Source organism: Somniosus microcephalus, chromosome 4 (assembly GCF_052327205.1).
Source record: "Somniosus microcephalus isolate GS21.2 chromosome 4, FLI_Smic_1.0, whole genome shotgun sequence".
Taxonomy (NCBI): Eukaryota; Metazoa; Chordata; class Chondrichthyes; order Squaliformes; family Somniosidae; genus Somniosus; species Somniosus microcephalus.
This window is the reverse complement of record NC_140990.1, coordinates 84468967-84482638: the sequence shown is the minus strand read 5'-3', so window position 1 is coordinate 84482638 and position 13672 is coordinate 84468967. Positions and strand designations below refer to the sequence as shown.

Genomic DNA, 13672 nt, shown 5'->3' with positions numbered 1-13672 from the left:
CCTGAGAGAGCAAAGTTATGCCACCTGCAATTAAAGCCTGTTCAAATCTGCCATTTAATGGTTGAGCTGCAGCTGCTACTCCGCAAGCCAGTTGTGCTCCCGCCAGGTTTCAGATGTGTGTTTCCCACCAGGCGTGTTTCACGTGGGAAAACGAGTAAACTTGCAAGTGGTTAGGAAAATGGGATTATAGAGCCAATTGAGGGCTTCTTAAGGGCCTTAAGGGCCTATCCCGCCTTCTGGAGGCGGGACGGAGTCGGGGCCAGCAGACACGATTTTAGGAAAATTGCGTGGAGGCGGGATGGAGGTGGGTTTGGGCCCGCACGCCAGTTTTGCGATTTTTATCCCCCACACGCCTCCAATCCCGCCTCCCCGGCCCTAGCAAAATCCAGCCCACAGAGTCCAGGTAACTCTCCCCCTCCCTGATGTGTCTCAGTGTTTGAAGCTCGGACTCCAGCTCTTCAACACGGAGCCGGAATTCCTCGAGCAGCCAACACTTACTGCAAATGTGATCACTGTGAGCATCAATGGTGTTCACCAGCTCCCACATATTGCAGCAGCAACACATCGCCTGATCTCCCATTCTATGTAATTAATTAAATTTATTATTATTCTTAAATACCCTCTGCCCCGATTCTAGATGATGAATATCGCACCTTAGAAACTATAAACCACATCATGGGATCTTTTGCATTCACTTGAGAGGGCAGATGGGGCCTCGCTTGAACATCTCATCCGAAGACGGCACCTCTCTCAGTGCAGCGCTCCCTCAGTATTCACTGGAGTGTCGGCCCAGATTGTGTTCTCAAATCTCTGGAGGTGGACTTGATACCACAACCTCCTGACTCAGAGACAAAAGAGAGAGAGAGAGAGGGCTCCCACTGAGACACAGAGAGAGAGAGAGAGAGAGGGCTCCCACTGAGACACACAGAGAGAGAGAGAGAGAGAGAGAGAGTGCTCCCACTGAGACACAGAGAGAGAGAGAGAGAGAGAGAGAGAGAGAGTGCTCCCACTGAGCCACGACTAACACCCGATCATTACTCTAGATTGTTTCAGTTCTCATACCTTCAGTTCCTCTCATGGACAAGTCCCAGCTCCCCATACCATCCAGGGTGCCTCCCCTAGCCTTGGTATCCAGGGGAGGTATTGATAACATGCCCCTGTACCTGCCCTGGGAGTGTTTGATGGGACAGTGTAGAGGGAGCTTTACTCTGTATCTAACCTGTGCTGTACCTGCCCTGGGAGTGTTTGATGGGACAGTGTAGAGGGAGCTTTACTCTGTATCTAACCCGTGCTTTACCTGCCCTGGGAGTGTTTGATGGGACAGTGTAGAGGGAGCTTTACTCTGTATCTAACCTGTGCTGTACCTGCCCTGGGAGTGTTTGATGGGACAGTGTAGAGGGAGCTTTACTCTGTATCTAACCTGTGCTGTACCTGCCTTGGGAGTGTTAGATGGGACAGTGTAGATCAGGGGTTCTCTGAGGCCCCTCCTGTGTTATAAAATTTCCCTGGACCCCCTGTAACACAACACAAGTATTCATTGGCTGTGGAGCGCTTTGTGACATCCTGAGATTACAGTAGCCTCTCTATAAATGCAAGTCTTTCCATTTCAAATCACTGCTTTATATTTTGAAATAAATAGTTATTTGACGATTAAGTCTTTCAAAAGGCTTTCGATAAGGTCCCGCATAAGAGATTAGTGTGTAAAGTTAAGGCACATGGGATTGGGGGCAAGATATTGACTTGGATAGAGAACTGGTTGGCAGACAGAAAGCATAGAGTTGAAATAAACGGCTCTTTTTCCAAGTGGCAGGCAGTGACTAGTGGGGTACCGCAGGGATCGGTCCTTGGACCCCAGCTATTCACAATATATTTTAATGATCTGGATGAGGGAACTACATGTAATATCTCCAAGTTTGCAGACGACACAAAACTGGGTGGGCGTGTGTGCTGTGAAGAGGATGCCGAGAAACTCCAGTATGATTTGGACAGGTTGGGTGATTGGGCAGAAGCATGGCAGATGCAATATAACGTGGATAAATGCGAGGTTATCCACTTTGGTGTCAAAAACAGGAAGGCAGATTATTATCTGAATGGCAATAGATTGGGAGAAGGGGAAGTACAACGAGAACTGGGTGTCCTTGTGCACCAGTCGCTGAAGGTAAGCATGCAGGTGCAGCAGACGGTTAAGAAAGCAAATGGTATGTTGGCCTTCGTAGCGAGAGGGTTTGAATACAGGAACAAGGATGTCTTGCTGCAGTTGTACAGGGCCTTGGTGAGACCACATCTTGAGTATTGTGTGCAGTTTTGGTCACCTTATCTGAGGAAGGATGTTCTTGCCATGGAAGGAGTGCAGTGAAGATTCACCAGGGTGATACCTGGGATGGCAGGAATGGCGTATGAGGAGAGATTGCGTCGATTGGGCTTATACTCGCTGGAGTTTAGAAGAATGAGAGGGGATCTCATTGAAACTTATAAAATTCTAACAGGACTGGACAGACTAGATGCTGGAAGGATGTTCCCAATGGTCGGGGAGTCCAGAACCAAGGGTCACAGTCTAAAGATAAGGGGTAAGCCATTTAGGACAGAAATGAGGAGGAACTTCTTCACCCAGAGAGTGGTGAACCTGTGGAATTCTCTACCACAGAAGGCAGTAGAGGCCAATTCATTAAATATATTCAAGAAGGTGTTGGATATATTTCTTAAGGCTAAAGGGATCAAGGGATATGGGGAGAAAGCAGGGACAGGGTACTGAGTTTGGATGATCAGCCATGATCTCATTGAATGGCGGTACCATTATAAATCACTCTCTCCAACTTTATAAACCCTGCGGCGCGGACCCGCAGTTTATTAATCTCCCAACCCCGCTGACCTGCAGCTCCGCCCAGCGAGGGACACGTGACCCGGGCTCGCGGCCTGATTGACGGGAGCTTCCGACCAATAGGGAGCGAGCAGGGCGCAGCTGGAGGAGCGAGCCGGCGGCGGGTCCTCCAACCAATCGGGGAGCCTGAGGGGCGGGACTAGCACCGGCTGATTGTCTGATCCGCAGGGCAGCGAGTTTCTCCAGTCCCTTGTTCAGGGCCCGGGGCCAGGGGAGGCTGTGGGCCTTTATTCCCCTTATTGGACACAAGGCTCTTTGTCTCACAACACACTGGCTCAGGTTTTAATAGAGACTTTTTAAATTCATCAATAAAAGCAAATAAACCCCGTGGAACAAAATATTTAATATTTGGGAGTAAAAATACTGTTATTTTTCCTCTGTGGAATTTGTTAGTTTCAGACAATAACAACAACTTGTATTTATATAACATCTTTAAGGTAGTAAAATGTCCAACGCGCCTCACGGGAGCATTATAAAACAAGATTTGACACCGGGTACAAACCAAACATATTCCCATAAGGAGGAAAGATGGGGCGTCCAAAGCTCGAGCTCCCTGGATGACAAAGGATATAGAGGTTAGAATAAAACAGAAAAAGGAGGTTCACAACAAAAGTCAGATACAGAATACAGTCAAAAACCAGGAGAATACAGAGAGTGCGGGAGAAATTGAAAAAGGATATATGAAAGAAAGACTTGCATTTATATAGCGCCTTTCACGACCACCGGACATCTCAAAGCTCTTTACAGCCAATGAAGTACTTTTGAAGTGGAGTCACTGTTGTAATGTGGGAAACGCACACATTGTGCACAGCAAGCTCCCACAAACAGCAATGTGATAATAACCAGATAACCTGTTTTTGTTATGTTGGTTGAGGGATAAATATTGGCCAGGACACCGGGGATAACTCCCCTACTCTTTTTCAAACTAGTGCCATGGGATCTTTTACATCCACCTGAGAGAGCAGACGGGGCCTCAGTTTAAAATCTTATCAGAAAGACGGCACCTCCAACAGTGCCGCACTCCCTCAGCACTGCACTGCAGTGGCAGCCTAGATTTATGTGCTTAAGTCCCTGGAATGGGATTAGAACCCACAACCTTCTGAGTCAGTGGTGCATGTTCTACCCACTGAGCCACAGCTGACACAGGGGCGAGAGTACAAGAAAAGATTAGTGGGTAATGTAAAAGGGAACCCAAAAATCTTTTATAAACGTATGAAAAGTAAAAGGAGAGTTAAAGGAATGGTGGGGCCGATTAGGGACCAAATAGAAGCTCATCATACGGAGGCAGAGAGCGTGGCTGAGGTACTGAATGAGTACTTAGCATCTGTCTTCACAAAAGAAGAGGATGAAGTTAATGTCGCAGTAGAGGAGGGGGAGTAGAGAAATTGGATAAAAATAGATAGAAAGGAGGTGCTAAATAGGTTGTCATCACTCAAAGTTAACAAGTCACCCGGTCCAGATGTAATGTGTCCTAGATTGCTGAGGGAAGCTAGGGTGGAGATAGCAGAAGCTCTGACCACAATCTTTCAATCTCCCTCAGATACTGTATATGGGAGTGGTGCCAGAAGACTGGAGGATTGCAAATGTTACACCCCTGTTTAAAAAAGGGGAGAGGGTAAACCTGGTAGCTACAGGCCAATCAGTCTAATGTCAGTGGTGGGTGAACGACTAGAGACCATTGTCAAGGACAAAATTAATTCTCACTTGGAGAAGCATGGGTTAATAAGGGACAGCCAGTATGGATTTGTTAAAGGTAAATCGTGTCTGACTAACCTGATTGAGTTCTTTGATGAAGTAACAGAGGGTTGATGAAGGTAGTGCAGTAGATGCTGTATATATGGACTTTCAAAAGGCATTTGATAAAGTACCACATAAGAGACTTACTCAGAAAATAGAAGCACAGGGAATTAAAGGGCTGATGGTAATTTGGGTATATAATTGGCTAAGGGAGAGGAGGCAGTGAGCAGTGCTGAGGGATGTTTTTCTGACTGGAGGGAAGTATGCAGTGGGTTCCCCCAGGGGTTGGGATTAGGACCATTGCTTTTCTTGTTATATATAATTGACCTGGGCTTGGGTATAGGTGTACAATTTCAAAGTTTACGGATGATACAAAACTTGGCAACGTAGTAAATAGTGAGCACAGTAGTAGCAGACTTCAGGAGGACAGAGACAGACTGTGAAATGAGCAGACACAAGGCAGATGAAATTAACTGAGGATAAGTGTGAAGTGATGCACTTTGGGAGAAACAACAGGGAGAGGCCGTATAATCTAAATGGGACTACTTTGAGGGGGTGCAAGAGCAGAGGGACCTGGGGGTCCATATTCACAAATCTTTGAAAGTGCCACGGCAAGTTGTTGAGGCGGTTCAGAAAGCGTATGGGATACTTGGCTTTGTAAATAGGGCCATTGCATACAAAAACAAGGAAGTTACACTAAACCTTTACAAATCACTAGTTAGGAACATAGGACAGGAGGAGGCCATTCAGCCCCTCGAGCGTGTTCCCCCATTCAATGAGATCATGGCTGATCTGTGACCTAACTCCATACACCCACCTTTGGCCCATATCCCTTAATACCTTTGGGTAACAAAAACCTATCAATCTCAGATTTAAAATTAACAATTGATCTCGCATCAATTGCCGTTTGCGGAAGAGAGTTCCAAACTTCTACCACCCTTTGTGTGTAGAAGTGTTTCCTAATTTCACTCCTGAAAGGTCTGGCTCTAATTTTTAGACTATGCCCCCAGTCCTAGAATCCCCAACCAGCGGAAATAGTTTCTCTCTATCTACCCTATCTGTTCCCCTTAATATCCTGAAAATGATCAGATCACACCTTAACCTTCTAAATTCCAGGGAATACAACCTTTATTTGTGTAATCTCTCCCCGTAACTTAACCCTTGAAGTCCGGGTATCATTCTGGTAAACCTACGCTGCACTCCCTCCAAGGCCAATATATCCTTCCTAAGGTGTGGTGCACAGAACTGCTCACAGTGCTCCAGGTGTGGTCTAACCAGGGTTTTGTACAGCTGCAGGGTTTTGGCCTCAACTGGAGTCTTGTGTACAGTTCTGGGCACCACACTTTAGGAAGGATGTCAAGGCCTTGGAGAGGGTACAGAGGAGGTTGACCAGGATGGTACCAGGGATGAGGAACTTCAGTTATGTGGAAAGATTGGAGAAGTTGGGATTGTTCCCCTTAGAGCAGAGAAGGTTAAGAGGAGACCTAATAGAGGTGTTCAAAATGATGAGGGGTTTTGATCGAGCAAGTAGGGAGAAACTGTTCACTCTGGCAAGTGGGTCGGTAACCAAAGGACACAGATTTAAAATAGTTGCTAAAAGAACTAGAGGGAAATGAGGAGAATTGTTTTCACACAGAGGGTTGTTAAGATCTGGAACGCACCATCTGAAAGGATGCTGGAATCAGATTCCACAGGAACTTTCAAATGGTAATTAGACATGTCCTTGAAGAGGACTAGTTTGCAGAGTTCTGGGGATAAAGCTGGGGTTTGGGACTAAATTGGACAGCTCTTTCAAAGAGCCGGCACAGACACGATGGGCCGAATCACCTCCTTCTGTGCTGTTAGATTCGATGATCAGTGTGAAGACGCTGGTGTCCCTTAAGGCTCTTAGAGCTTTTAAAGCTCTTCCCACAGTCAGAACATTTGAAGGGTCTCTCATCAGTGTGAACAAGTTGGTGTGACAGGAGGGTGGATGAATGAGTGAATCCCTTCCCACACACAGAGCAGGTGAATGGTCTCGCTCCAGTGTGAGCTCGCTGATGTGGCAGCAGGTGGTATGAATGAGTGAATCCCTTCCCACACACGGAGCAGGTGAACGGTTTCTCTCCAGTGTGAACTCGCTGATGTGCCAGCAGGTTGGATGAATGAGTGAATCACTTCCCACACATGAAGCAGGTGAACGGCCTCTCCCCAGTGTGTAGGTGTTGGTGTCCCTTCAGCTCCCTGGAGCTTTTAAAGCTCTTCCCACAGTCAGAACATTTAAAGGGTCTCTCGTCAGTGTGAACTCGCTGGTGTACCAGCAGGTGGGATGATTCAGTGAAACCCTTCCCACATTCAGAACAGATGAATATCCTCTCCCCAGTGTGGAGGCGCTGGTGTTGCTTGAGCTCCCGGGGGCTTTTAAAACTCTTCCCACACTCAAAAGATTTAAAGGGTCTCTCCCCAGTGTGAACTCACTGGTGCCCCTTCAGCTCCCCGGAGCTTTTAAAGCTCTTCCCACAGTCAGAACATTTAAAGGGTCTCTCGTCAGTGTGAACTCGCTGGTGTACCAGTAGGTTGGAGGGCTGAGCGAATCCCTTCCCACACACGGAGCAGGTGAATGGTGTCTCTCCAGTGTGAACTCGCTGATGTGCCAGCAGGTGGGATGACTGAGTGAATCCCTTCCCACACATGGAGCAGGTGAACGGCCTCTCCCCAGTGTGTAGGTGTTGGTGTCTCTTCAGCTCCCCGGAGCTTTTAAAGCTCTTCCCACAATCAGAACAGTTAAAGGGTCTCTCCCCAGTGTGAACTCGCTGGTGTCCCTTCAGCTCCCCGGAGCTTTTAAAGCTCTTACCACAGTCAGGACAGTTAAACGGCCTCTCACCAGTGTGAACAAGCTGGTGTTGCTTCAGATACTGGGGGCTTTTAAAGCTTTTCCCACAGTTAGGACACTGAAATGGTCTCTCATCAGTGTGAACAAGCTGGTGTCCCTTCAGATCCTGGGGTTTTTTAAAGCTCTGCCCACAGTCAGAACATTGAAATGGTCTCTGATCTGTGTGAACAAGCTGGTGTCCCTTCAGTTCCCCAGGGCTTTTAAAGCTCTTCCCACAGTCAGAACAGTTAAACAGTCTCTCCCCAGTGTGAACTCTCTGTTGTGTTTGCAGGTGGGATGAACAAACAAATCTCTTTCCACACACGGAGCAGGTTAACGGACTGTCCCTGGTGTGATTGTGCCATTGAACTTCCAATGCAGGCAGGGAACTGAAGCCCTTCCCGCAGTCCCCACCTTTACCCGGTTTCTCCCTGGTGTGATGGTGATTGTGTCTTGCCAGGTCAGGCGATCAGCTGAATCTGTGTCCACATACCGAACACGTATGCGGTTTGTCATCGCTGCGATCGCTGCTTTCTCCTTCCATGTGCAAAGGCCGATGATATTCAGGTCCTGATGAATCGAGCGACTCTGTCAGATCTTGTCGTGATGTTTGGTCTGAGCTTCCCACCTGTAACTGCTCCACTTCTATAACCCTGTAAATTGAGTTCAGAAAAGGAATCAGAGGCAAACTATTGTTTAATTTTCCCCTTTCCGAACCTAGGGGCAGTGAAGCTGATTTTCAGGCCCCAGCTGCTGCACAGGTTGGTTGAAAGGATCAGCAGTAATGGCGGCTGCAATACCCACAAGCCCTGGCACTCCAGAAAGCGCTCTGTTGACACTGAGTCCCGCACACGTGCTCATGGCCCCCACGCTCTCCCTCCTGCTCCACAATTGCCCGTCCCGATCAGTCCGCAACGCGCATGCTCAGCGCACAAAACCCCGCGATTGGAAGACCTGGAGTACTGTGTACAATTTTGGTCTCCTTACCTAAGGAAGGATATACTTGCCATAGAGGGAGTGCAACAAAGGTTCACGAGATCGATTCCTGGGATGGCGGGACTGTCAAGTGGTAGAGAGAAAACGGGGAATTATAGGCCGTTAAGCCTGACATCGGTAGTGGGGAAAATGTTAGAGCCCATTATAAAAGATGTAATAGCAGAATACTTGGAAAACAGTGACAGGATCGGACAAAGTCAACAGGGATTTACAAAAGGTAAATCGTGCTTGACTAATCTACTGGAATTTTTTGAGGATGTAACTGGTCGAATAGATAAGGGAGAACCAGTGCATGCGATGTATTTGGACTTTCGGAAGGCTTTCGATAAGGTCCCGCATAAGAGATTAGCATGTAAAGTTAAAGCACATGGGATTGGGGGCAAGGTATTGACTTGGATAGAGAACTGGTTGGCAGACAGGAAGCAAAGAGTTGGAATAAATGGGTCTTTTTCCAAGTGGCAGGCAGTGACTAATGGGGTACCGCAGGGATTGGTGCTAGGACCCCAGCTATTCACAATATATATTAATGATCTAGACGAGGGAACTAGATGTAATATCTCCAAGTATGCAGACGACACAAAGCTGGGTGGGCATGTGTGCTGTGAGGAGGATGCCGAGAAACTCCAGTATGAATTGGACAGGTTGGGTGATTGGGCAGATGCAGTATAATGTGGATAAATGCGAGGTTATTCACTTTGGTGGCAAAAACAGGAAGACAGATTATTATCTGAACGGCAATAGATTGGGAGAAGGGGACCTGGGTGTCCTTGCGGACCAGTCGCTGAAGGTAAACATGCAGGTGCAGCAGGCGGTTAAGAAGGCAAATGGTATGTTGGCCTTCGTAGCAAGAGGGTTCGAGTACAGGAACAAGGATGTCTTGCTGCCGTCGAACAGGGCTTGGTGAGACCACACCTTGAGTGTTGTGTGCAGTTTTGGTCGCCTTATCTGAGGAACGATGTTCTTGCCATGGAGGGAGTGCAGCGAAGATTCACCAGACTGGTACCTGGGATGGCAGGAATGACGTATGAGGAGAGATTGGGTCGATTGGACTTATACTCACTGGAGTTTAGAAGAATGAGAGGGGATCTCATTGAAACTTATAAAATTCTGTCAGGCCTGGACAGACTAGATGCAGGAAGGATGTTCCCGATGGTCGGGGAGTCCAGAACCAGGGGTCACAGTCTAAGGATAAGGGGTAAGCCATTTAGGACAGAGATAAGGAAGAATTTATTGAGCCAGAGAGTGGTGAACCTGTGGAATTCTCTACCACAGAGGGCGGTGGAGGCCAATTCATTAAATATATTCAAGAAGGAGTTAGATTTATTTCTTAAGGCTAAAGGGATCAAGGGATATGGGGAGAAAGCAGGGACAGGGTACTGAGTTTGGATGATCAGCCATGATCTCATTGAATGGCGGAGCAGGCTCGAGGGGCTGAATGGCCTACTCCTGCTCCTATCTTCTGTGTTTCTATGTCGTATGAGAAGAGATTGAGTAAACTAGGCCTGTATTCTCTTGAATTCAGAAGAATGAGGGGATCTCATTGAAGCATACAAAATGATAACAGTGCTTGATAGGGTGGATGCTGGGAGAATGTTTCCCTTGGCTGGGGAGTCTAGAACCAGGGGCCACAGCCTCAGGATAAAGGGTTGGCCATTCAGGACTGAGATGAGAAGAAATTTCTTCACACAGAGGGCAGCGAATCTTTGGAATTCTCTACCCCAGAGGGCTGTGGAGGCTCAGTCATTGGGTATATTCAAAACAGAAGTCGATAGATTCCTGACCAGTAAGGGCTTCAAGGGATACGGCGATAGGGCTGGTGAATGGAGTTGAGGTGATGATCAGCCATGATCTCATTGAATGGCGGAGCAGGCTTGAGGGGCCGAATGGCCACTCCTGCTCCTACTGGGGACAGCGAGAGTCCGCGCACACGGGACGGCGGTTTGAGCCGAGTCCGGCACAGCGACCCCTCCTGGTCACCAAGGGTAACAACTGCGCATGCCCAGAGGACACCAACCCCCTCCCCCACTCGGAGCTGCGCCTGCGCAGTCGGAACCTGTCGGACGGAGTCGGCGCGGGGCATTCCGGGAAAGGCCTTGGTGTCGGTTCCAGAGTCGCGATCGGTGACGCAAAGTGAGTTTTCTCCGCTCCGATTGGGTGGAGAATCGCGCCGGGTGGTGGGGTGTTCAGGGCCCGGGGCCAGGGGAGGCTGTGGGCCTTTATTCCCCTTATTGGACACAAGGCTTTTTGTGTCAGGCATAGGGTGGACAACTAAATTTTAATTTAATTTGTTAATTTTCATTTAATGGTTTTTGAAGTTACAGTTTATTTGTTTATGGTCCTGACAAAAGAGTAAACTCATCTGCACTCCGCAGGGACTGGAGTGCTTATCACCACAGGTAATGAAATGTTAATTTAATTATTAAGTTTCCTTTAATGTTTTAAGTTAAGTTACAGTTTATTTGTTAGCACAGCTGCAATTCCTTTGAACCATAGCTTTATAGAACAACCTGCATAAGTTTTGAAATCTGTTATTATCTGTATAATTTAACCCTTTGTGGATTCGAGTTAGTAAAACTCCTCCACACATACTGCACGTGATAACCTTTGAAAGGTTCTGATCTTTGTAATAGTAATTTCTGAGCTTGATGGTCTCATTGATTTAATCTCTTGTTACTAACATACCTTGCACTATTTCTTTCATCGAGATAATTATTTCAAATACTTCCATTATCAGGTCTTTGGCTGCTCCATTGATCCCTGTCAATGATCCTTTGTTAGGGGCAGGGGTTAGGGTGTAGGCTTAGGGGTTAGTGTTTGTGGCTCTTGGTTATTGGTTAGGATTGGGGTCAATGGTTGGGGGTAGTGGTTATTGGATAGGATTGGGGCTAGTGGTTGGGGGTAGTGGTTATTGGTTAGGATTGGGGCTAGTGGTTGGGGTTAGTGGTTATTGGTTAGGATTGGGGTCAATGGTTGGGGGTAGTGGTTATTGGTTAGGATTGGGGCTAGTGGTTGGGGGTAGTCAATTGGAGGTTAGATTTAGGCATTAGTGATTAGGGTTAGAAGCCACTATTAACAACACAGGTGTCACTGGACGCATCTTTTTTCATTTCATGTTTATTAACCTCAAGCAGACGAGTCACGGAACAGCCTCATGAATTGTTCATTCAAGCAACCTTCTTTATGGCTGGAGTGTGATTTTTCCCTTCTTTCACATCTCTACAGTTCTCACAGAAAAATACATACACTTTGGGATTTGGAGACAAGAACAGGCAGATCCAGGTGTTGGGCTGGTTACATCCCAGTCATCAGCCTGCCTGAAAACGGCTTCTGAAAATAACCTGTCACCATTTGATTCCACCGTCATATCTTCAACTATTACCCGCCTTTCACCCTCACTGGAGCAGTTTTCACCACCATGACCATTCCCCATACTGAGGCTCTCTGATTTCCATTTATAGTCTCAGTGAAAGTGGCCCCTGGGTTTGGTGTCACAATGTAAGTGGTCCCTGGATTTGGTGTCACAGTGTAAGTGGTTCCTGGATTTGGTGTCCAGATTCATTTCCAGCCATTTTGAGATGTCCCTTATCCTGACAACAGAAAAGCAACACACCCTCCAGGACTCTCAATCCTGACTGTAAAGACTACTATCTATCTTTCTAATTATAGAATCCCCTACACTACTATCTTTGAGATCAAAGAAGGCCATGTACAGCGGTTGGTGCTGTTCCTTGCATTTCTCTTGTAATTGACGTGCGGTGAAGATCATGTCCATTGTGCCCCTTAGTGGGCGGAATCCACATTGCGACTCTAGGAGGAGCTCTTTGGCCACTGGGAGCAGGCGATTGAGGAGGATTCTTGCGATGACTTTCCCTGTGACAGACAGCAGGGAAACTCCTCTGTAGTTACCGCAATCAGACTTGTCACCTTTCTTGAAGATGGTCACAATTACGGCGTCTCTGAGATCCCCTGGCATGCTCTCCTCCTTCCAGATAAGAGAAATTAGTTCATGAATTTGTGCCAGTTGTGCTTCTCCGCCATGCTTTAGTGCCTTGGCGGGGATTCCATCTGCTCCCGAGGCCTTGTTGTTCTTCAGTTGTCGGATGGCCTTTTCAACCTCATGCCGGGCTGGGGTTGTGCTGAGATGGTGGCGGGCAGCATGCTGCGGGATGGAGTTGAGGACACTCGCGTCGAAGACAGAGTCGCGGTTAAGGAGATCTTCGAAGTGCTCCTTCCAGCGGTCACTGACTGCCTCTCTGTCCTTGATGAGTGCCTCTCTGTCCTTGATGAATACCTCTCCGTTCTTGGCCCGCAGAGGGGCAGGGCCTTGGGTGCTTGGGCTGTAGATGGTCTTGACTGTGCTAAAGAATCCACGCATGTCATGTTTGTCGGCTAGCTACTGGATCTCCTGCGCTTTCTCCACCCACCATCTGTTCTTTAGGTCGCAAGTTTTTTGTTGGACCTCAGCCTTCAGGCGTCTGTAGAGCTGCTTTCTTGCTCTTGAGTTGTGTTGCTGTTTCCGATCAGGAATGCCTTGCGCTTGCGGCTTATTAGCTCCTGGATCTCCTGGTTGTTCTCTTCGAACCAGTCTTCGTGTTTCCTGGTCGAGTGACCGAGCGTCTCGTCACAGGTGCTGATTATGGAGGCCTTGAGTGCAGACCAGGCGCTGTGGGCACTCTGTGTCTCTGCATCACTGGGAGTCGTCAGGTTGTTTGTGAGGCGCAGGCTGAATAGGGCTTTCTTAGCGGGGTCTTTGAGTGCTCCAGCGTTAATTTTCCTGCGGCATTGTTTCTGTTGCCGCCGCTGTTTTGGGGCTACATTGATGGAGATGACAGAGCGGATTAGAGTCATAGAGTTATACAGCACAGAAAGAGGCCCTTTGGCCCATCGTGTCTGCGCCGTCCATCAATCCCTGTCCAGTCCAATCCCATTTTCCAGCATTTGGTACATAGCCTTGTATGCAATGGCATTTCAAGTGCTCATCCAAATGCTTCTTGAATGTTGTGAGGGTTCCTGCCTCTACCACCCTTTCAGGCAGTGAGTTCCAGATTCCAACCACCCTCTGGGTGAAAAAGTTCCTCCTCAAATCCCCTCTAAATCTCCTGCCCCTTACCCTGAATCTATGCCCCCTTGTTATTGACCCCCCTACTAAGGGGAAAAGTTCCTCTTTATCTACCCTATCTATGCCCCTCATCATTTTGTACACCTCAATC

At 47.8% G+C, this 13672-nt stretch overlaps 1 pseudogene; it reads right to left on the bottom strand.

Annotated features, from left to right (window-relative positions):
* Positions 1 to 6456: 6456 nt before the first annotated feature.
* Positions 6457 to 8010, bottom strand: LOC147119399 (uncharacterized; annotated as a pseudogene).
* Positions 8011 to 13672: the final 5662 nt, after the last annotated feature.